The sequence below is a fragment of the Muscardinus avellanarius genome (genome assembly GCF_963383645.1).
Source record: "Muscardinus avellanarius genome assembly, chromosome: 7".
In the NCBI taxonomy this organism is placed as follows: domain Eukaryota; kingdom Metazoa; phylum Chordata; class Mammalia; order Rodentia; family Gliridae; genus Muscardinus; species Muscardinus avellanarius.
In genome coordinates, this window is record NC_137793.1 from 19,657,523 (window position 1) to 19,680,489 (window position 22,967).

Below are 22,967 nucleotides of genomic sequence, written 5' to 3' on the forward strand. Positions count from 1 at the left end.
GGAGCATAGCACGAGGGAAAGGTGAACCGGAAAGAGACATAAACTTAGTAATCGCCGAAAAAGAACAGTAGAGAAAATCCTTGTTGATTTTAGCACTTAAATTGGAGGCGCTTTGGGATTTTTCAGTCACAGGTGATCTAAAAAGTAGCAGTGTTGAAAGCTATGTGCTAGGGCTTCACACAAAGCCTTCAGCTCATAGGACTCTCGGGTTTCTATGCACAAGGATCGTACCATCTGATCACAGCATCTTCCTTTGTTTTTCAGATGCATCTACTATTATCGCAGATGGAACGTATTGAAAATATTACCATTACTCCTGGACCACCAAGTTGGTCTACCCTCTCAGTGATGTCAGTGTGTGGCCATCTTCTTCTCTATTGTATAGGGGAAAAAATCAGACCTCAGTCCTCATTGCTATCTTAATTATCTCATTCTTAATATGTCAGAAAACAGGTCAAGTCACTGTCTACAAAATTAAGCACACAGGCATTCATTCTTTCAGTACCTATATTAATTGTAGAAACTGTGCTGAGCTTGCAAGCAAATAGGGCCTTGTTTCTCATGGAGGTTAGGACCATCATCTCTGTTTTAATTTGATGGAAGAACAATAAAAGAGACCATGCTTAGGGGCCAGTCCCTCCCAGAGGCCAAGCCCTCATCATATCCAAACTACTTTCTTCAAGAACATCCTCTACCTGTATCTTTCAGATCATTACCAAACTAAATATCCCAAGCAAATGGATTCTATAGTAGTTCATCTCCCCATCTTCAGTAAATGAGTTGTAAAACCACAGTGGATGCCTAAAACCAAGAATAGTATCAAACTCTATATAGACTTTTTTTCTCTATATAGTTTCTTTGGATGATACAGTTTTGTTTATAAGTTAGGTATAGTAAGGGATTAACAAAAATAATAAGATCAAACAATTATGACAATATCCTATAATAACAATGATGTGAATGTCTCTCTCATTTTGCCTTACTCTTCCATGCTGACCCTGCTTGTAATCCCTTGAGATGTCGCAATGTCTGTGCATGAGATGAAGTGAGGCCAATGACCCCGGCATTGTGACGTGGTGCTAGGACACTTGGTAGGGGTTGCTTGAACATAAGGGCTGTGATGTAACACTGCAAAGGTCAATCTGATAACCATAATGGCTTGTGAGTGATTCGTGAGGAGGTAGTATATACAACGTGGATACTCTGAATAAAGGGAAAATTCATGTTCCACGCAGGACAGAGCAGTGCCTTGAGATTTCACCACCCAACTCAGAATGGCGTGCAATTTAAAATATATGAATTCTTATTTGTTTATTTATTTATTTATTTATTTTTGATGGTACTGGGGGTGGAACCCAGGGTCTTTCTACCTCTGTGCTATACTCCCAGACCTATTTTATATTTTATTTGGAAACAGGGTCTCACTAAGTTGCTGAGAGCCTCACTAAGTAGCTGAGGCTGGCTTCGAACCTGTGCGATCCTCCTGTCTCAGCCTCCCAAGCGCAGGGATTACAAGTGTGCACCACTATGCCCGGCAAAATGTATGAATTCTTTATTTCTGGAGTTTTCCATTTAACATTTTCAGGCCGCAGTTAACTATGGGCATCTGAAAGTTTTGAAAATGAAACAACAGATGAAGCGGGCTGCTATCCTTTCTTCTCGGGAAACTAAGTTCTTTTTGGCTTAGAGTTTTCTTACTTTGGGCTTTAGAAGCTCTATAATATTGCCTTTTAATTTATCTTCATGTCTCTCCAAAAGGCCTCTCTTTTCCAGCCGTTATTTGCCTCCCTATCCCCTTAATCTTCATTTTTATTCCCATAGTACTTAACTGTGGAACTTAGACATGAACGAAATCTTACAAATAATTTGGCCCAGAGTATCAAAAAGACAACTGAAATTCACAAGCTTAAAGTCACAAAGCTAGTTATAGGAATTTTTTTCCTGACACTTAAAAGTTCTTAGCCCAGTCCATGATGGCTTTCACTTGCTAATGCGTACGTCCAGGTGACTAGTCTCTTAGTAGCTCCTTTCAGAGTTAAATTTATGTTCTCAAATAAAGGAGAATCAAGGAGAAGTTTTATTTAGTGAAATAGGGAAGAGAAGCCAGGTAAGAAATAGGAAAGGAGACATGGGCTCAGGGAATCAGCTTGGGAGGTTTGAGCATCTGTTCTCCTGTTTGTCCACTTTTGCTATCTTGATCCTGAGAACATGAGACCCTCATTCCAAGCCGCCATGTCTCGAGCAGCCCAAACCCTTGAATTCATCTTAGCACTGAAGGAAAGAAACTAAACACCCACACGTGGTTTCTTTTAATCTCTCAGCATAAGGCCCAGGAGAACACTCACTGGGCGATGGCTGAGGCTAGAGTGTAAAAGTCCAATAATTGTTGACTAATGGTGCCTCAGTGGTAGTTCCAATATGCCAGCTAATGCATGATGTTTCCCTGCATGACACCTGATCAAAAAGCTTTAAAGTTGTTCAGCTCCTACTGTTTGTAGAGGAAAACACAGGGACTGAGGGCCTCCAAGGGAAGAGCCACGTAGGCACGCCGAGTGACCAGGCAGGACCTCGCTGTTAGAAAGACGAAAAGAGACCTCATCTACAAAATGCACTGCGCTGCAAAGAAACCAGTGATTCTTAAACGATGTTTAAGGTAACTGTGTGAACTGAAAAAAGGGCTAGGAAAAAAATAATAATAAATACATGCCTAAAAGAAAGCTGCCTTTCCTTTTTCTCTCCCCGTGTTTGAAAACCTTCCCATGAAAAGAACACAATATGCAACAGCAAACACAGAGCAGCCTCATTAGAAATAAAGAAAACTGTCTGGGGAAAAAAAAAAAAACGCCAATCCTCAAAGAGAAAGAAAAGGTTGTCATTTTCTTTTAATGACACTATTATGTTCTCATTGATGAGACAAAAGAGTTATAAAGTTAAATTAAAGCAACTCGAAGCTTGATCGTTTGGTCAAAGGGAAGTTGAGAGACTTGGTATTAAAAAGAAGAAAAGAAGCAATCACACAGCCACCTTTGCTGAGGCAATGATGAGGAATCTCCACCCTCAAGGAGAGGGTTCTTGAGTTTGCTCCAGGGTCACAATGCTTCCCTCATTGATACCATCAGAAATTTTAAAACTAGAGGTCTGCTTGAATAAATGTGATGTTGGAATCTCTTAGAATTAGAGGGACTGGACCTGGGCATGATGGCACATGCTTGTAATCTCAGCATTTGGGAGACAGGAGGATCACGGTTCGAGGATAGCCTCAGCTACTTAGTGAGGACCTTTTCAATTCAGTGAGATCTTGTTTCAAAATAAAGAATAAAAAATAGGGTCGGGGGTGTAGCTTGGAGGTAGAATGTCCCTGGGTTCTATTCTCTAATACCATAAAAAAAAATTTAGAAGGAATAAAGGATTGGGGGTTGGAAGACAGCCTCAGCTACTTAGTGAGGTCATTTGCAACTCAATGAGACTGTTTCAAAATAAAGAAAAAAATAGGGCTAAGAGTGTAGCTCAGAGGTAGAATGCCCCTGGGTTCCATTCCTAGTACAGAAAAAAAAAAAAATTAGAGACTGATGTCTTCTGTGTTAAATGATTTGCCCATGCCCACTCGACTTGTAAATTTCAAGGTTAAATTCTAGAATTAGTGAGAACCGATCCTCCTTCACTCCCAAAGATAGAATCTGTTTATCCAGGCTTATTAGGAAATCAGCATGCTAAAAACAAATTCATGGTGATTATTCTGAAATCTATCTCAAAGCATATTTGGGGATTCCGTCTGCACCTGCTAAGCTCTCATGAATTTAGAATCCCGTTTTCCTCCTCCCTATGTGGACTAGACACCAGACACCGAGTAAAGAGAAAGTGTCTGGGGAGCCCATCTTTCCTCACCACTGTGCCTGGGTGACAGCCAACACCTTCTACCCACACGCTCTCCTTGTTGCAAGAGGCACAGAACCTCTCTGGCCCCTGTGGCGAGAAGAATGAAGCAGGAGACCCTCCAAGCCACGCGTGAGTTATGGGACTCCGCAGAAGCACAGGGAGAGAAGCCAGACACCTTGGAAGTGACAAGCTCTCCCTGATAATATATCGTAGCAGTTCAGAAAAAGGAAAATGCAATAATTTTTTAAGTACTTTGGGCCATTTTCCTCCCTGGCTTCCCTCCTGGAGGAGTCTGGACACGTTTTTATTTGGAAAGGTGCATTGTGACATTTTATATCATTTCTTCCACCTATTAATAGCTCATGCAGCCCCAGGTGCTCATTTTCAGGATGCCCTTAGAGAAGGGGGACTTGTGGCAGCCGCTCTGCAGCTGACAGCTTCAGGGAAGTGGCAGCTTTTAATTGATGTATTGTGGGCATTGAGCTTCCCATGGCTCTCTCTCTCTTTAAAAAAGTGCGATGGGTTTAGTATCCTCCTAGGACCTATAGATTTTAATATGTCAATTATTCCCCTTTTATTGGAACTTGTATGTTTGTGGCTGACGAATGCTCTCCCAGGTCCCTTTCTGTCTCCGTGTGACAAGGAGCACCAAGTGTCAGCATCTCCTGTCTCTCTTTGAATAAACTTTCTAGACAGGAAACAACCGACAAGCCCCCTGTATGGATTCTTATCAGATGAGTTAGCACACAAGTCCTTCTCAAACTGGCTTCCTACCTCGGTGTAGTTATACTGAGATGAAACCAGAGAGGGAGGTTAAAAAGCAGGACAGCGCAGTAGTAGAGTCTCTAATTTTAATATTGTCCAGCTGGCAGCTCCTTGGCCAGCCCTGAGGAAGGAACTTGCACTTCCATAGGCACTTTAGCAGCGTGAGGGTCCCTATAATCTTGGCACAGTGCCAGCACTGTAGAGGCTGCAGGGTATTACCCAAAGGCCTCAAATATGCCGACTCCCCCATCACTCTATCAGGAGAAGCCATGCCTGGCTGCCAGCTTCGTGGAGAGCTCTGTCTCAGACCTTTACACGTGTGTCTCACAATATCAAGTGCAGGGGGATCGCATGCGGCCGGTGTTTCCCTCAGTACTGAAAGAGACCTTCAGAGAAGCAGCTGTGTAAGTTCTAATTCCTATACCACAAAAGTCTGTGCATCTTAAGCAAGCAGTTCTAGGACTTTTAGTGAATGTAGGCAGTTGTGCAATCAACAGCGTTCTCTATGTTTTAGAACATTCCCATCATCCCCATGTTCGGTCCTGTTAATCTCCACTCCCACTCCCCGCCCTCAGCCACCACTGATCAATATTTTGTCTCTGTAAATGTGACTTTTCTGGGTATCATTTATCAGTGTAATTATGCCGCACATAGCATGATGTTAGGAGGATCATTCATATTGTAGTATGTATCAGTTGTCTATTCCTTTTTTAAAACATTAATTTTATTAGTCTATTTTTAATTGGCACAGTAATCGTGCATATTTATCAGTTAAAGGGTGTCATGTATTAAATGTGGCAGTACACATATAGAATGTGTAATCATCAGATCAGGACCCTGGTACATCTGTGACCATTTATCATTTTATTTCAAAATCATCTCTTCTGGCTGCCTTGAAACATACAGTTGATTGTTGTCAATTATAGTTTCCCTCCTGTGCCTTAGAACACTAGGAGTCATTCCTCCTACTCGACTGTACCCCTGGACCTATTACAGGAAAAAGTATAGTTTTCTCAAAAACTATAAATGGAACTGCCATAGAATCCAGCAATCCCAGACCAGGGTATATATAAAAAATAAAGTCATCATTTCAGAGACAGGTGTGCTCCCATATTTATTGTAGGTATGGAATAAAGCTAGGTGTCCATTGGTACATGGGTACCCCAGTTCTTTTTGTTGCTGAATAGTGCTCCATGGACGCAGATGTACCATATTTTCTGCATCCATTCAGCAGCTGAAGGACATGTGGATCGTTTCCAGTTTGAGGCAGCTGTGAACATTCACATGAATTTCTTTGTATGGACATGTTTTCCAATAAACCTCTTAACTGCCACTTAATAGATGTTCTCGTGCCCTGAACTATGCTAATCACTTTCAGTGCCTTCACAATAACTGGTGAGGTAGGAATTTTAATGAGACATCCAAGGCTTCTAAAGAAGAAACCCACTTGAAGAAATGTTTCTGGGGCCAAAATCCAAGGCTGTGCTCTTTGCACGGTGCCAGGCAGCTCCTCTACTCCCTAGCGCCAACGCGGGCATTTCTAGGAAGCCTCCACAGCAAGTTCAGCTACCCCCCACCCCACTGGCTATCTCAAAGTCCCCAGGTCCACAGTGCAGCCACTTTACATAGATTGAAAGTTTGCAAATCTGCCCTAGGAATTCACATACAGATATTCTTTTCTAAATTAAATCAGCTCCAATGGTCGCTCTAAACCCTCTTCTAACACAGATACACGGATCTGCACAAATACATAAAGTATCTTGATATAGAATTATAGATTCTTATCAAAAGAGTCAGCACACAAATCCTTCTCAAACTGGCTTCCTGCCTGGTAGCAGTTGGCAAGAAGATGGGCACTGAGTATACAGATGAATGGCAAACACCCCTGGCCTCTTGAGGGTGGACTGTGATAAATGCTTATGTATACCTGTCTAAGTTACCTGGAACCCACTGCCCATAAGAGCTGGTTAAAAGCCCTGCATAATAACATTGGACTCACAACTTGCATGGTACCTGCCTGTTCTCTTCTCCAGCTATGTGAACGCCATGGTGGCAAATGACTAAGAGAGTGCTGAACTCTACGTAATGAGCGAGCTACTTGGAAGATTGTCTCTGAAAACACCTGGGAGACACTAACACTAAGACAGTTTATTTTTTCATGGTTCCCAGGTAATAATTGCTACTCTGCAGTTTTCCCTATATATAAAAAAATTTCAGTATCAATAGTATTCCTTATATATCAAGTTTTATTTAGATATGTGTATAGATACCATAGATATCATACATGTTACATATAATCATATCATATATAATACAAATTATATAGAAATAATATTATATAGAAATAATATTACATAAATATATTTCAGTATCAACATTACAACACTATCCATCAACTTCTATATATATATGGAAAACTATATATTATCTAATTGCTACCTAGGAGATACATACATACATACATGTATATATATTATATATGTGTGTGTATAGAACATTTGAGATTTATACTTATGTTTCCATATATCTCATCAGTCTTTATTAAACACCTATCCACATGTATATATATCCATGAGCTAACTATTGTTCCTGGCCCTGAAACTTAAAATTTTGCATAAAAGATGGGTATTAAATAAAGAAAAAAATCATTGAGATCATGAGATTTGCTCTAACAAAGCACAAGATAGAAAATGAAAATTTACATTTACATGTCTGCTGGGGGCAGAAGGTGCTGGGCTGATGCTCAGCCTTGCATTAAAACAAAACCAGTGGAAAATAACCAAGCCAAACAAAAATAAAAACAACCTCTCAAATCAGTATGTGGAGGAAGAATTCCCAGGGAGCAAGTGATATATCCTAGTGACTTAGATTAGGGGCTGGAAAGATGGAGAGAAATAGACACATTTATAAATGGAAAGCGTTTCCTTCTGTGTCTTTTGAAAATATCCTGCAAATCTTCCATAAAGATTGGCAATTTCCCTATCAAGGCTGGGTAACCTAATATATCAATTCTCCGTTTTTCCCTGCCCAAGTTAGTGATAACATATCTTCCATTAACCTATGCTGAAAGAGCCATTTCTATTCTAAGAATCTATTTATGTTCCCCTATAACTTTCTTAAAGATATGCCTCTGGACTGTAATATCTCAAGCTTATAGTCAGCTGAAATGTGAATACTTTTTGCCAAATTTCAATAACATTGATTGAGCCTTTTCTGAGTCACTTGATCATGGGGACATGGGGATGTCATCCCTTTGAAGAGGAAAAAAGTATCATTCCTTTCATTTGAAGAGGATGAAGAATGAGTTTGCTTTTTTGGTCTTCAATAGGAACAATATCCAACTCCTCTTTTATTTCATGAATCAGAAAATAGCAGATAATCTTAGTTCAAATATGTGTGTGTGGGAGGGGTGTACTGGGCATTAACCCTGGGGGCATTTTGCCTCTGAGGTATACCCCTAGCCCTTTTTAATTTTGTTTTGAAATAGAATCTCCCTCGGTTGCTGAGAGTCCCACTAAACTGCTGAGGCTAATCTCGAAACTGTAATCCTCCTGTCTCAGCCTCCTAAGGACTGGGATTACAGGTGTGCACCACCACAGACAGCCTGAAATTTGTTTGAATAAATCAGTGTATCTTCTTATCTCAGGATTTGATTACCTGACATGACACACTGGATATTATCCCAGCTCCTTCTCTTTGTATTTTATCCATTCCATACACAGTTTCTTATGAAGCTTTCTTGTGTTAATTCTTGTTACTTTCATGTTGTCAGAAACCTTTAGTTATATGATCTTTTTTGGAAAGATTTCTAGAGTAAAAGTTGTATTTTTCACCTTTTATAACCTCCACATCCCATCAAATTGGCTTTTTGAAAATGGACTCACCCATATGACTTCCTACTGAAGAATTAGGTGTGCATTTTCCTTCCAATTGTCTGGTGTCATGAACAGAAAATTTTCCCATAAGTCAATCTCTGATTTTTAAAAAATTTTCTCCACTGGTAAGAAAAACATGTAAAGTTGCCCTCACCCTGAGCTGATTAAGTAATCTTATGGTATGGATTGGAAAGCTTTTCTTATTCCATTAAGTACCTCTGACACATATTTAAGGTGTTGACACACACACACACACACACACACACACACACACACACACAATCTCTCTGTAAAAACTGCTAGTTTTTTTTTTTCAAATTAAAAGCAATACTGTTGTGTATACACCTGCATTTTTTTCTTTTTTCTTTTTTCTTTTTTTGCGGGTCTGGGGATGAAACCCAGGGGCATTTGACCACCGAGATACACGCCCTAACCTATTTTTTTTATTCTTTATTTTGAAACAGGGTCTCACTAAGTTACAGAGGGCCTCACTCAGTAACTAAGTAGCTGATGCTGTCCTTGAACTGTGATCCTCCGGTCTCAGCCTCCCAAATGCTGGGATTACAAGCATGTGCCACCATGCCTGGATATACACCTGCATTTTTAAAAGAAACCAAACATAATAATATTGACTTTATTGCATATCTATTTGTCATGTTTATTCTACCAGTAGAGAAACCAAGGCAAAAGTAAAATATATATATATATTTGTTGTTTGGAACAAAGATTATTATAATGCATTGTACTAAGAACTGACAGAAATGTCATGATGAATAACATATGATTCTTGCCTTTAAAAGACATACTTTTTTAGGTTAATGGGAAAAAAGTGATTAGATATCCATAAGGTAAGCATAAGAAAATAAAATTTCAAGGAAAAGAGATTTATTTGTGACAGGCACAGTACTTTTTTGACTTGGTTCTGAGTCTCATAACCTGATTCTGCAAGGTCAGCACGGGAGCCATGGGAGCCTCAGAAATCACTTGTTGACGATGTGCTGGCATTCAAAGTCTATATTTTTGAGTTTATATATTTGCTCTTCCACCCAGATCTCTTAAACTATGTATATTTTATGGATAAGAAGATGCCCTTTATAGCTGAGTGTGGTGGTACATGCCTGTAATCCCAGTACTGGGAGACTGAGACAGGAAAATTGTAGGTTTAAGACCAGCTTCATCAGCTTAGTGAGACCCTATTTCAAAACAAAAATAAATAGGACTGGAGTGCAGCTCAGAGGTAGAATGCCTCTGAGTTCAGTCCAATCCCCAGTCCCATAATAAAAGAAAAACAAAAAAAGAAAAGAAAGAAGAAAGGAAGGAAGGAAGGAAGGAAGAAAGAAAGAAAGAAAGAAAGAAAGAAAGAAAGAAAGAAAGAAAGAAAATAATAAAATAACCTTTTATTGAGGGAGGAGCCTAGGACCTGGGAGTGGCTTGACCTCTAGCTATGTGTCCTTTCTGAAAAATTAACAAGCATCATCCTGTTCTTTGGCCTGGTGCACTAGACTCCAGTAACGAGTAATAGTAATCAAGATGATTTTTTTTTAAAGCTGAACGCATGAGAGCGTGAATTGCAGAATGGGTTCATTATCTAGGGGATATATTAGTGGCTCCCTGGAGGACTCTAAGGAAAGGGAGAATTAGCCAAGTAGCACATAGGGTTAAATGATAAACTGAGTGTGAAGCTCATAGCAAAGGAATTGGCACAGATCAGGAGTTCAGCAAATACAGTGTCTCTGTGCCCTCCCTTGCGCCTGCTCCAGGGTGGAGGAGCCCTATGCTCTTCTGTGTACAGCTGCTGCCCAGAAGTACTTAAAACCAGAGGTTTCCTGCACCAGCAGGTCAGGGATCCCATTCACAGAGTCCCCATCTTTCTCCTTGAGTAATTCCTGACAAGGGTGCTGCCCCCCATTTTAGAAATGTCCTCTCCTTTTGAATGTACTGTTTTCTGAAGCCACAAGCTATGTTAGAAGAGGTTGAGCCCAGGTGTGGTGTATTGATGGTGACCTGAGCTTTCTTGCCAGGGTGGCTGGTGCACCAGGGAGGCAGTTAATCAGAGAAAGGCACCGGGACTTTCAAAACCCACAATAGCAATTCACCTACACTTTGATCCTCTTTCTAGTCTTCTGGGAGCCCTTTTGAATATTAAACTCATTAACCAAAGAAACCAGTCTGCCATTAAAGTATACATTCCAGCCTGGGGCTTTTTTGTTGTTTTTTAATAAAAATGATGTGGGTGGCTGATTCAGCATTCGGACAACACCTCCTCCCACCTCCAGAAATATGTCTGGTCTGATATTTTATTTCCAAGAGAGGGACAGAATTCCTCCTTCCGTGGTATGGCAGTTTAGAAGTTTTCTGAGAACTTGGGGCTTTATATTCTCCAAGTACTGTTCTATTATATTATATCAGTATGTCAGGAAATAGGCATTGGGAAGGCCTTGAAGACAATTTCTAGGCTAAGACCATAGCATGTAGCAGCAGATGGACCTGACTTGAATAGAGGACCAAGAATGGATTCCCTAAAGAAGCCAACTGATTGAAAAGAGGTAACCTCAGGAAGAGTGGAGGAGGGAGGGGAAGGCTTGTGTAGATAGGAAGAATAAAGGGTGTGTTCCAGGTGCTGAAAGATCGGGCTGCTGGGAGGGGAGTGGGCAGGAAAGAGGGTGAAATAGAAGAAATAGGTGAGATCTAGAACTTACAGAACTTCCAGGGCCGTCTCAAAGGGTTTACACTCCAGGGGCCCCTCCTTGGAAAAATAGAAAACCACGAAAGGAATTTTTTAGCCAAAGTGTGTAATGATCAGATTTGTTTGTAAAAGAGTATTTTGTCTACCATAAGGATGAAAGATTAAAGTAAAAGTGATGTTGAGAAAAGCGATAGGGGGTCATCTCTCCACAAGAGGACATGGATGGCAGAGAACAACTGCTAGTTGAACCTCATCCCTCAGACGTTTATGACCTCATGAGGAAGAGGAGGAGCCCACAGTGTTGTCAAAGTGGAATATTAGATAGTGCTAGGAGAACAAAGCAAAATAAAATGAGAGAAGGGACAGGTCACTTTGGCAGGGTAAATCAGGGATGTTTCTTTTAATGTGTTAAACTGGATCCAATGAGTTAAGACATCTGAGGTTCCTTGGGTGTTGTTTTGGGTGGTTTATAGCTATTTTGATTTTGGATACAACTGCTTTCATATTAAAAATTACTTTAAAAGCAGCTTCCCACCGTTTTCTTTTTTAAAGCTACACATACATAGACACCTTATATTTAAGTTCACATTAATTTGTGGGAAAAGTAGAAAGTTTTTTGTTTTTGTTTTTTTCGCTTTAGGGTGGGGTAGTGCCTGAATCTTTGCCTTACTCCAGGTCGTCTGTCAGTCATTTCAGCCAGGAAAGGTTTAGGGACAAATCTCCTGTCAAAAGGACACACATTTGCTGTGTAAACAACACACACACACACACACACACACACACACACACACACACACACACAGGGGCCTCTCCTTGGAAAAATAGAAAACCACGAAAGGAATGACTTTGCAAGTAAGGATGGATAGGATGTCTGTATCCTAAAAAGTCTGGGACTGGTTGCTTTTAGAAAAATTATATGGAGTTCTCCTCTGGGAAGCTCCTTAGTTTTTAATTTAAATTAAATATATGTTTTTTTTAATCAGTGTGTGTGTGTGTGTGTGTGTGTGTGTGTGTGTGTGTGTTTTACTGGGGATGAAACCCAGTGTTATTCTGTTTCTGGGCTACAACCTCATACCTGTTTAATTTTATTTTGAATCAGTGTCTTGCTCATTTGCAGAGGGCCTCATTAATTTACTGAGGCTGTCTGCAAACCTGTGATTCTCCTGTCTCAGCCTCCCCTGTACTGAAATTACAGGCACATATCACTACACCCAGCTCTAAATTTGTGTTTTTAATTGAAGCTTTTAAATGATAGATATTAATGAGTTACCATCTGATGTTTTTATACACATATATATTGTGTAGTCTTTAAATCAGGTTATATATATATATATATATATATATATCCATCTTCTCAAACATTTGCCATTTTTTATGCTAAAAAGAAACACTCAAAAATCTTCTATCTTTCTGAAGCATATAGTCTGAGACCATTATCTCTGAAGCTCCTTTTGTAAACACCAGTGGGAGCTTGTGACCTGCCATACATCACCCAGCACACCTGTTTAGTCACCATTTCTTTGAAAGCAGCCAAAGAAGCGCTCTGATTGGCTGGGATAAAAAAAAAAACTACCAAGAGGCACTGGTGAACCTCTTGTGAAAAGAAGTAGACTTTGTTACCTTGGGATTATGAGCAAGAAAAATGTTCTCTTGGTCATGTCAGGAAGCACTGGGAATGTTCTAGCCATGACTTCATACTGACTCAATGCTGGATTCAAGCAGTATGAGCTCAGGCAGGTGTTCAGGATGACTGATCAACTGATCACCCGGGTGTTTTGCCCACTTGGTTCCAGATGTGGATTCCCATTCAGGAGAACTGTGAACTGATTTTGTGGAAGGTTCAGCCTAGTACCGCAAGTACGTAGTGATGTGGATCGCAAGAGAATTCTTGACTATAGTCCTTCATATTCGTGTCAGAAAAGGGCGGGGCGGGGGAGAAGAAGAAGAGGGAGAGAAAGAACTTGTCTGTTCCTCAGAGTATCTCAGAAACACATTTTGGGCCGAAGGGAGGGGTGTCTATGCGAATATGAATTTTAAGAGTAGCTGGTGGTTTCTGTAATTAAAGAAATGGCAAATCTGGCTAACAAAAATAACTAGTCTCCTGTAGTTCCCATTCTTATGCCACACCCAAGAAATCTGCTCCATTTGGGACTGCAGTTTAAAAATGCTCACAAATCTGAGAGCATCCAAAGAAAGGTGGTAAAGACAAGGAAAAATTGCCATATAAGGAAAAGATGCTAAAACTGGCAAGGCTTGGTCTCAAGGAGACTTAGGGATACATTACAGCTGTCTCAAATATTGTGAAGAACTGTCAGAAGAAGAGAAATGAGACTTACCCTGGCTCTGTGTTTCCTAGTAGACCTGGGATAAATCGATGGGAATTTCAAGGAGCTTAATTTGTGCTGCATGTGGGGAAGAAATTTCTGACAATAGTATATAGCTGAGAATAGAATGGAACCTGGTGTCCTTTGTGTGGGGAGCCATCAGGAAGTGTGGGTATTAATATTTTTTATTGTTATAGTCTATGATTTAAGTGATCATACATGTGTTCACTCAATCTTCATAACAACCCTTCAAGGTAGCTCTTTTGATCATCCTCATGTGGTAGATAAAGAATCTTAGGCACATGATGGTCAAACCAATTGCTTAAGAACACAGTCAGTAGGTGACCAAGCTGGTATTTAAACACAGTAGAGTATGTGGGTTTAACCCATCTTGCCTCTAGGTGGATGTCCCTGAGAGGCGCTGTGGATAGGACAGGATGCCTGGGTGGTACTGGAGGAGCTCACCAGTGGTGGCACAGGCTCTGCAATGGTTTATGATATATGCTTTCTCCCAGTATACCTTTCTCCCAGTGTACCTTTCTCCCAGTGTACCCAGAGCCCCCAGCATTGAGTCTAGACCTGGTATTCATTCTGCTGTAGTCATGCACACTCATCCTTCTGCATCTGGAGCTGGGGTTGGTTGTCCCTTGGTGAAATTTTCTTTGCCTTATTGATGTCAGTGAAATTTCTTCACCTCAACAGCTACACTGTAGTGTTGCTTTTTCAAAACATCATGAAAATATCCAAAAATCATCACAAGAACGACAGTGAACTTGGAAGTGAAACTATCTCTGGGTGTGAAGGCTGCACCTAGACTATCCTTCCAGATGTGACAGCTGTTTATCCTCTTCCCTATTGGAAATTGTACCTCATGTGAATATTGGAGAGCCACTTAGGTTTATCAGCCCCTTACACAGTAAGAAACACAATGAGAAATGGAAAGTGCTCCCTACTACAGGAAGAGAAGACTCTCTTTCAAACTTGATAAGATCTACCTAAAGGTAGCTGACCAGAAAGGAGACCTGACCCCATTTCATAGACAGGTCCTTTAAAATAATTTGACAACAGGTAGTTAAAATGTAAGTATGCCATGCTGTCAATCACAGCTCATCCTTCTGGATTTTAACGCTTGTTTTACTTGAGGGAAGATGATATTTGAACATTTTATGGCATCCATCAACAGGAATGTGCACATAGCTTCAAATAAGGGTTTTCAGCCTTCTGAAACCAATTACTTCTGCCTAAGTGGAAATGCCAAAGCAGAGATGTGTCAGCAAGTGAGAGAATAATTTTCTAAAAAAAAAAAACACTAAATACACACAATGTTGCCGTAAAACAACAGAATCTGCGCGTGTACACGCACACACACATACACACATGCGCACGTGCACACACACTTTTTAAAGAAATATTTCAGAAAGTCTGTGTCAAACAATGTTAACCCAGAGAGATGCAGAAATGTCAGACACATTACATGAGCAGGACGTGAGGCTGGCATTTGGCTGCCAGCGGGGGAGGAGTCCTCCTGCAACTAATTCCTCAGGAACCACATGCTGAGTCTGTCTACAGGGAAGAGAACAGAAAGGGAGGAGGGAGAGGGCAGATATTGCCTATTATGATCTTCCTTCCCAGCTGGAGAAGGCCTGGGAGGTGTTAGACTAGGGCTGCTGGTGATTTTTTTTTTAGTATATAGTTAGAAGGGAACACAAAAGAAAAAGCATCTCCTTCCCAGCCCACACCAATGGCGAGCCACTCTTGCCTGATCATTAGTGTGCCTGGCACAATTGAATGCTAGCCAGGCTGCCTCTTATGGAGACTCCGAGTCGGTCTGTGATTGCCTCCATGGGAAGGCTGTGATGGAGTCCCTGGGTGAAGATGATAGATCTCTCCATGCAGATGGGGCCCACAAGGACCTCTCCCAAGGGACAGAGCAGCTGGAATATTTACTTTAACCCTTCGGCAGGTGTCCAGAGAAAGATGGAGACTTGGCAGTGAGACTGATGTGTGTGTGTGTGTGTGTGTGTGTGTGTGTGTGTGTGTGTGTGTGCATGCATGCCGCAGTTCTCTTAGGGTAGTTGAGAATGCTTCTCGCCAAGTGTCATTTCTAATTCCTATCAGGCTGTCGATCTGAATTTCGTCTGCTTCCTTCGTGTGGGCTGCCAGGTATATTAGCAGAAAAATATTCTGTGAAAATAGATATAAAATGAGGTTTATTAACTGTAAACATCTGTTAAGTCAAGCATCCTGTGTCTATTACCAAAGTACTTGAATTCAAGTTACCCTGTCTACATCTGTCACATTTTTCCATCCTCCAGAGACCTATTTGTGATAGTTCTGTGTACTAATGGAAATATGTGATTGGCTTCACCCTTTATGGTAGCTCTGTGTTGAGATATTTTTAAAATAGGCCAAAAGGAAGAGAGGGGAAATGATCCATTCTACTAACTGGATTTTCTCCAAAACATGGGCTATTCTTGCTCTTTGTAGTATGCTGAGATATTTTTAAGAAATTCCTGGTGTCTTCTGCAGTAGGTGGCTGAGTTTGTTGGCAAATCTTCAGATATACCATTTGCTTCCAAATAGCATGCTGTTTCCTTGCCATTTCAAATGGAGTAATAATAATCCCTGGCTTCTTAGGGCAGCCTCCGTGTTATCAGGTACTTTTATTTATATTATCTAATTGATCTCACTGAAGTCTTACATCAGTCCTGTGTGGTAAGATTTCTGTATTGTTATTCTATTTTTTTAAATGAAGACATGAAAACCAGGGGATTAATTATGGCCAGTAAGCCTGTGATATTTCCACTCATTCCATCTCAGAAGCTTTTATTTCCTTACCTGTAGAAATCACACAAATACAGGATACCACTATGTTGCCGTATATATAACATGAAACAGCAAACACTCTAACTCTATTATCTGCAAGGGATGCTTATGCTCTAAGACTTGAACTGGATGCCTGAAGCTTTAGGTAGTACCAAGCACTATATATGTTATATTCTTTCCTATACATACACACCTCTTAGGCACAGTAAAAGATGATCAGAAATAATAATTAAAAGGTAGAGTTATAACAATATACTATGGTAAATGGCCAGCATCACTACTTATGTACTTTAGGGCCATTACTAAGTAAAATAAAGATTATATAAACATTGCACTGCAATATTTTGACGATCTGATAGCCAAGATGGTAGCTTTATATGCTACATGACAAGTGAGTACTGGGCAGGTAGCATATGCAGTATGGATACTCTGGCCAAAGGGATGATTCACTCAAGAGAAGAATGGAGCAGAACATTATAAGGTTTTATCACCCTACTCAGAATTCCAAATTTCAAACTTATGACTTATTCATTTTTGGAAATTTCCATTTAATATTTTCAGACCATTATTGGCTGCAGGTAACTAAAATCATGAAAGGTAGAACCACGGATAAGAAGAACTATTTCATACATATGCATATATTTACATATATATGCACATATATTTAACCATTTATATTCACATATGTGTATATATATAGCCATCTCTTTTACCTCCTTTCTTATTTTCTTCTCACACTAGACACAGTTATACTATAGAAAAAGGTCAGCCCGAGATGTTCTATCACCTCTTCTACTGTCCAGTGCCCCCATCAACGTGCTTGCTCCCTAGGTTCAGGATCCCTGAGATGCTATGGGTTTCCCCTCACTTAAGAAGAAAACCATCACTAAATCTGAAGGGTTAGCATGACCTCTCACAAGTCCCCAGGGATGATTTCATAAAGGTGCAATTTCATCTACGCACATTTAAGTAGAAGGGACTGAAGGAACCTTCTACTTAAATTCTACATACATTCCAACAGACCTTCAAACAATCCCAATCATCCTTTAAATTGCCACACTTCTGTTATCTCAGGCTTTGGGTATAAGCAAATATACCCCTATAAGTTATGGAGGACAGATGCTCTCATCCAGAGCCTTTGTCTGTTTGAACAAACTCAAGTGTTCTCTCCAGAATCTGCCAGCAAGAAACCTTGGGAACCAGGAACAATTCCTGGAGCATCTAGGAACACATTATAAAGGCTACTTGGATAAACCCCATATGATTCTGGAAGATACACTACCCTGGGCCTTCTCCTACCTCCAACTCTCTTCCTAGGAGGCCATAGTGCCAGATAGTGGCATTCAGCAACCAAAAGCATGTAGACACTGGCTCACTGAGAGAACACAGAATAGGGCCTGAAGCGTCATCACACAGACTGTCACCGAACACCTGAGACATCCCTATGGGGGTCTCCACAAATGCTCAGCAGTGCCTACTTGACTCTGCTCCTTTGCATACACTTCAAAAAGAAAGCAAAGTGCTTGGCATCACAGTATCTTTGTTGGGGCCATTTTCATATTCTCAAGCCTTTTTCTTAGCCTGCCTAAGAGTACCTGGTTCATCTCCAGGATGGGCAAAGGCTTCTTTCCTTTGCCACACTCTTCCCTCAAGCACTCATTGGCAGGCCAGTGTGAGCCTGATGTGGAGGACCGCTGGCATGTATGTGATGGGCGTTCCCTTTCATATTTTATTTTTTGAATTTATTCTGGAGATCCCTTGGGAAATAGATAGAGGGTAGATTCATAAAACTTTAAAATGTCAGAGCTGGAAGGCAGTGTAAATTGCATGTGGTCTAATTGTCTCATTATAATGATGAAGAAATTGCATCCCAGGGAGGTTGAGATCTGCTCCAGTTTACCTGGGTAGTACAGTGCTGCCTAGTTCTCGTTTGTCCTTCATGTTTTCCTCCAGACTTCCAGATGGTGCTCTTCCCCAGAGCTGGGCACAGAGGCTGGAACCCTGGGGCCCTTTGTCCCTGGCTACTTAGGGGCTTACCAGGTAGGAAAAGATCAGAGATGAGGAGCAAATCAGAGGATGGGATGAAGAGAGGCACTTATTACCACATTCCTCTATTTAGAGTATCAAGGGCTTGGCAATTCCCTTGGGCCTAGAACATCCCCTTTCTCAGGGAGGCCTCTCTATGGGGCCTTTTCCTTCAGGATTCTTCTCTTAACTCCTTGACCTTTAAAAGTTGGCCATGGGAACAGCCTCTCACTTCTGCAAAGTCAAAAACATGGTACTGTCCTTTCCAGTTACCCTAAACCTCAACCACACCTCTTTGACTAATTCTCTTATAAAACTCTCCTCACACCACCAGGTTTTGGTGTCTTCTGATTTCATGCCAGGCTTTTCATTGGTAACATACATAGCAGCTAGAGAACACACACACACACACACACACACACACACACACACACACAGCCCAGATAATTGTCTCCTGCCTCCTACCTTTAGTTTTCGACCATACTATACTAGTACTTGACATAAATTTATAATCATTTTATAAATACAATATTTTTCATAGCAGTACCATGCAGTGGTTGCAATCCTAAGCTCAAAGTTTTGAGTTCAAATCCTAGATCTTCTAGGTAAGTGACTAGCATGTAACTTAACCTCTCTTTGTCTCAGTACTCTTTCTTAACAATAAAGCCATTGTGAAGATTCAATGATATAAATTAATTCAAAGGCCTTGACGCACATAAGTGTTTAGTAGGAAATAAGTGCCTAGGATGTGTGAAATGCCCTGGAAATGTTAGCATGTATTAGCATTTGCTTTTTGCTAGAACTCACATTCTGTATGTGGAAACATTTATTAGGAATATGGTTCTGAAAATTTTAAATCTTGCAATTTTTTCCCTGAGCCTTGCACTCAGTCATAAAATTTCATAAGAATGAAGACATCAGTTCCCAGGAACGCTCAGGAGTGCTGGGGACTGAGGGTGGGGTTGTGAGTCACAGAGACGTGAGGACAGATGGGACCGGAATGTGGAGCATCACGATAGACAAGCCTGGATGTGCCTGGGAGCTTGCTCTCTCTGCCCAGGAAGGATGTGCACCAGCTCCTTCTAGCAGGGTGGGTGTCCAGCTCCTGGCTCTGTGACCCAGGAGGAGGCTGTGGAATCTGTTGCCCCACAGAGCTGTTGTTGAGAGATAGGTGTGAGCTGGATGTTCCTATAACAACCATGATGTAAGGGGCAGTTGGCAAAGGTGTTGATAGGCCTCTACCCGAAGACCATATTTCTCTAGGTGTGCACTGTGAAATAACGTGTTGTTTTCCTTAAAACAAATAGATTTTGCTCTTTGGAGATTGATTCTTCCTTTGGCGCATTTGGTGAACATCCAGACCTGTGAGATGAACTGTACTCGTCTGTGGTGTTGCTTGAGCTTCCTCGAGCCATGGTTGTACTAGCCTGATGTTCTCCCCAGAGAGCAGCCATGGGGATTTGGAGAGAGGTGCGACCCCTAATCTGATTTATTCAGCCGGAATGCAGCTCCAGCTCTGCACCGATTAAATCTCTGCATGGTGCATTTTATGCTCGGCACCTCTGCCCCTTCTCTCTCCCCGAGGGTGCTGTAAATTGTGATGAAGTCCAGTGGCTTCTCTCCTGTCATTAAACAGGAGACTGTGACATGCCTCGGAAAGAAAGAGAAATTAAGTCATCTCATCTTTTGTTGTTTAGGACGGTGACAACTCTTTGTTATTACTTTATGTCAGACAAGGACAGAATTTAATACGCTGTTGGAGGGCATGGGAACACGTGAGGAATCGTGTGGCTCCTTGAACCTCATCTCGTGAGTTAGACTCTGTCCCTAACTTCTGAGCACAGCCACCCCTGGATTCTCCTCCTTGTTTCCTCTTTTTCCTTGTTTTCTCTTTTATTTTTCTTAGAGGTTTTGATTTGGGGCCTAGAAGGTAAGTAACCCTAGAACTGACAGTGCTCTGAGTTTAGGGAGCCAGCAGCAGGATTCCTGTGAATAAATGATCACGGTACCTAGAGAAGGGGCTTCTCCCGCACCTGGCTTCACGTGGTCCTCTCTGTACTGTCCACAACTCACCCTACCAGGGACTACCTCTGGGACAGCCTCTGTGGCACAAATATTCAGGAATGTTTAGGATTAAGATAATGAGTCTATGCTTCCTGTTTGACTTCTAAACTCATTCTTAAAAAAGAAAAAATGTACCGAATCCTAATAACCATACTGTTTAGAAATCTTTCTCATTCCCATCCACCACTCACTTGCTCTCAACCCCCTTTACTTTGTGGGTTTAGTTGTTGTTTTTCTTTCACTTCTGTTGTTTCATAGCACTTATGAGGTTCTCACATGCTGTATGATTATTTATTATGTTACTGTTTCTCTGACTCCCACTAACACATCAACTCAACCAAGGCCCAAAAGCGATGTGTGTTCACTGATGTATCTCATGAACCCAGAATGGCACCTGGTACAGAGTGAGCTCTCTGTCAGTATTTTGTGAAATGGATGATAAATAGGTGTCCCAGAAAGGCCACCCTGAAAAATTCCCCAACTCCCCGAAAAGCCCCATGTTTTACTACTTCGAGAAAGGTGAACTGCTAATAGGCAAATTCATCCTGAAAATCATATTTTATGAAAGTGTTAGTATCCTATCAAAACTAATTTTGTCTTTATAACTGGTCAAGGTTTTCATCTTAGTTTATTTGCAAGTTGAAAACAGAAAAAAAAGTAAACCAGCAAGGAGTACTAACCCAGCACCAAAAATGGATCTGTGGACCATAGGCTGAGGCTTAATGGGAAGAGACCCAATCCATGCTTGAGGCCTCCAACAAAACTGGAGTTTCCCCCCTTAGCTTTAAAAGCATCCGAGCAGCTGTTCACAGCTCTTGTGGGCTTGCCATTTCCCCTCCCACCATCCATGCTAGGCCAGAGATAGAAATACAAAGAGATGGAACCATTGGAAAATTTTCATCAGCTTCAAGTCACCCACATGCTTCCCCTAGTGAGCTCTAAATGCCATCGGAGCTGGAAGGAACTGAGCAGCTGCACAAGGACCACCGGCCTGGGACCAGCCTGAGGAACACGTTCTTCATTCACATATGGCTTCTTGGAAGGAAATCAGTGCGACTAACTCAGTGTCTCTTTCTTTCTCTCTAATGCATATATGCACACATGAATGCACATGTATGAGTCCATAGTTCTAATGTCTTCTACCAGTAAGCTTGGAATATGCCTGTCTCTTGGGGAGCAAAAGAGATCCCTCCTGCATAGCTTCAGACACCTTTATCCCCCTCTTAGGTGCGGGACAACTTAGCTATGTCTAAGCATCTGTTTTTCATCTGCATAGAGTATCGGAGCTTCTTCATCAGGCAGAAGAAACTGCATCAAAGATCAAAAAGAACATAGACTCTTTAGTGATGGCCAAACATTTTCCCAGGGAGTTGCTTACCTCCCTTCCTCTCATCTTTCTCCATTTGCTTTGCCTATGCCAGACCTGGAGTGACCTAAGTGGGTGCTCCAGTATACAGTGTACTGGCCGTCGATAAGCGACAGTGAGGTTAGGCATGAAAAACCAATTTTAGATCTTCCCCTGGTATCGATCTCTGTTCATTGGCGAGGCTTTTGCTGTGCTCGTTCACTTCTGTGCTTAGGCAGAGGCTTTTACACATTGCCTGCCACAGTGTCCTCAATCTGTTATAAAGTAGCATCAGCACTCAGCCTGTTTTTCCCCTTTCTTTGACCCAGTTTTAAAAACATCCAACTAAAGATGCTTCATTAAGTTTACATAGAGGTTGCAAGGCAATCACAATTCTCCCTTTAGTTGTTACTAGGAGACCTCCGTGTCTTACCCTCCAAAAGCAGCTGTCTTTTGAGCTAAAGAATGGCTGTCATGTGAGAAATACTTTACCAAAATCCAGTTGAAGTTTGGGGACAGCCTCAGCAAGTAGTGAGATTCTCATCAATTTTGTGGGATCCTGTTTCAAAATAAGAATAAAATAGAGCTAAGGGTTTAGCGTGGAGGTAGAACGTCCCTGAGATCAACCCCCCAAACCACACACACACACACACACAGAGCTAGTTGAAATGTCAGAGGTTTATTTTTGGTTCTTTTTCCTGCCTTTATCCCTGTTCCATTATCACTGATTATCTAGCTTATAAATGTTGCAGAATACTTCCAGAAACCAGGAATCAAAATCATGAAAGAGAAGGACATGGTGGCACACACTTGCAATCCCAGCATTTGGGAGGCTGAGACAGGAGGATCTGGGTTCAGGACAGCCTCAGCTACTTAGTGAGGCCCTTTGTAACTCAGTGAGACCCTACTTCAAACTAAAGAATAAAAATAGGGCTAGGGCATAGCTCAGAGGTAGAATGCCCCTGGGTTCCAACTCCAGTACTGCAAAAAAAAAAAAAAAAAAAAAATCATGAAAGAGTATTCCAACTCTTTTGTTTAAGCTAGCTTATGGAAAGCTCACTGCTTAGCGGAAGATGTGGTCCTAGCAAGTGAATGCTTTCAGAGATTTTTGAAATTTTTTTGAGGTACACTGGCTCACGTTCTGTCCTGTCTAGTATGGTCTTTTTTAATGTCTTACCTAC

The 22,967-nt window shown here is 41.2% G+C and overlaps 1 protein-coding gene across 7 annotated transcripts in view; it reads left to right on the plus strand.

Moving 5' to 3' along the window:
• TENM2 (teneurin transmembrane protein 2) overlaps positions 1–22,967 on the plus strand; it is a gene marked incomplete at both ends in the record, with an annotated part of 986,019 nt that overhangs the window by 473,409 nt on the left and 489,643 nt on the right. The window lies entirely within an intron of this gene.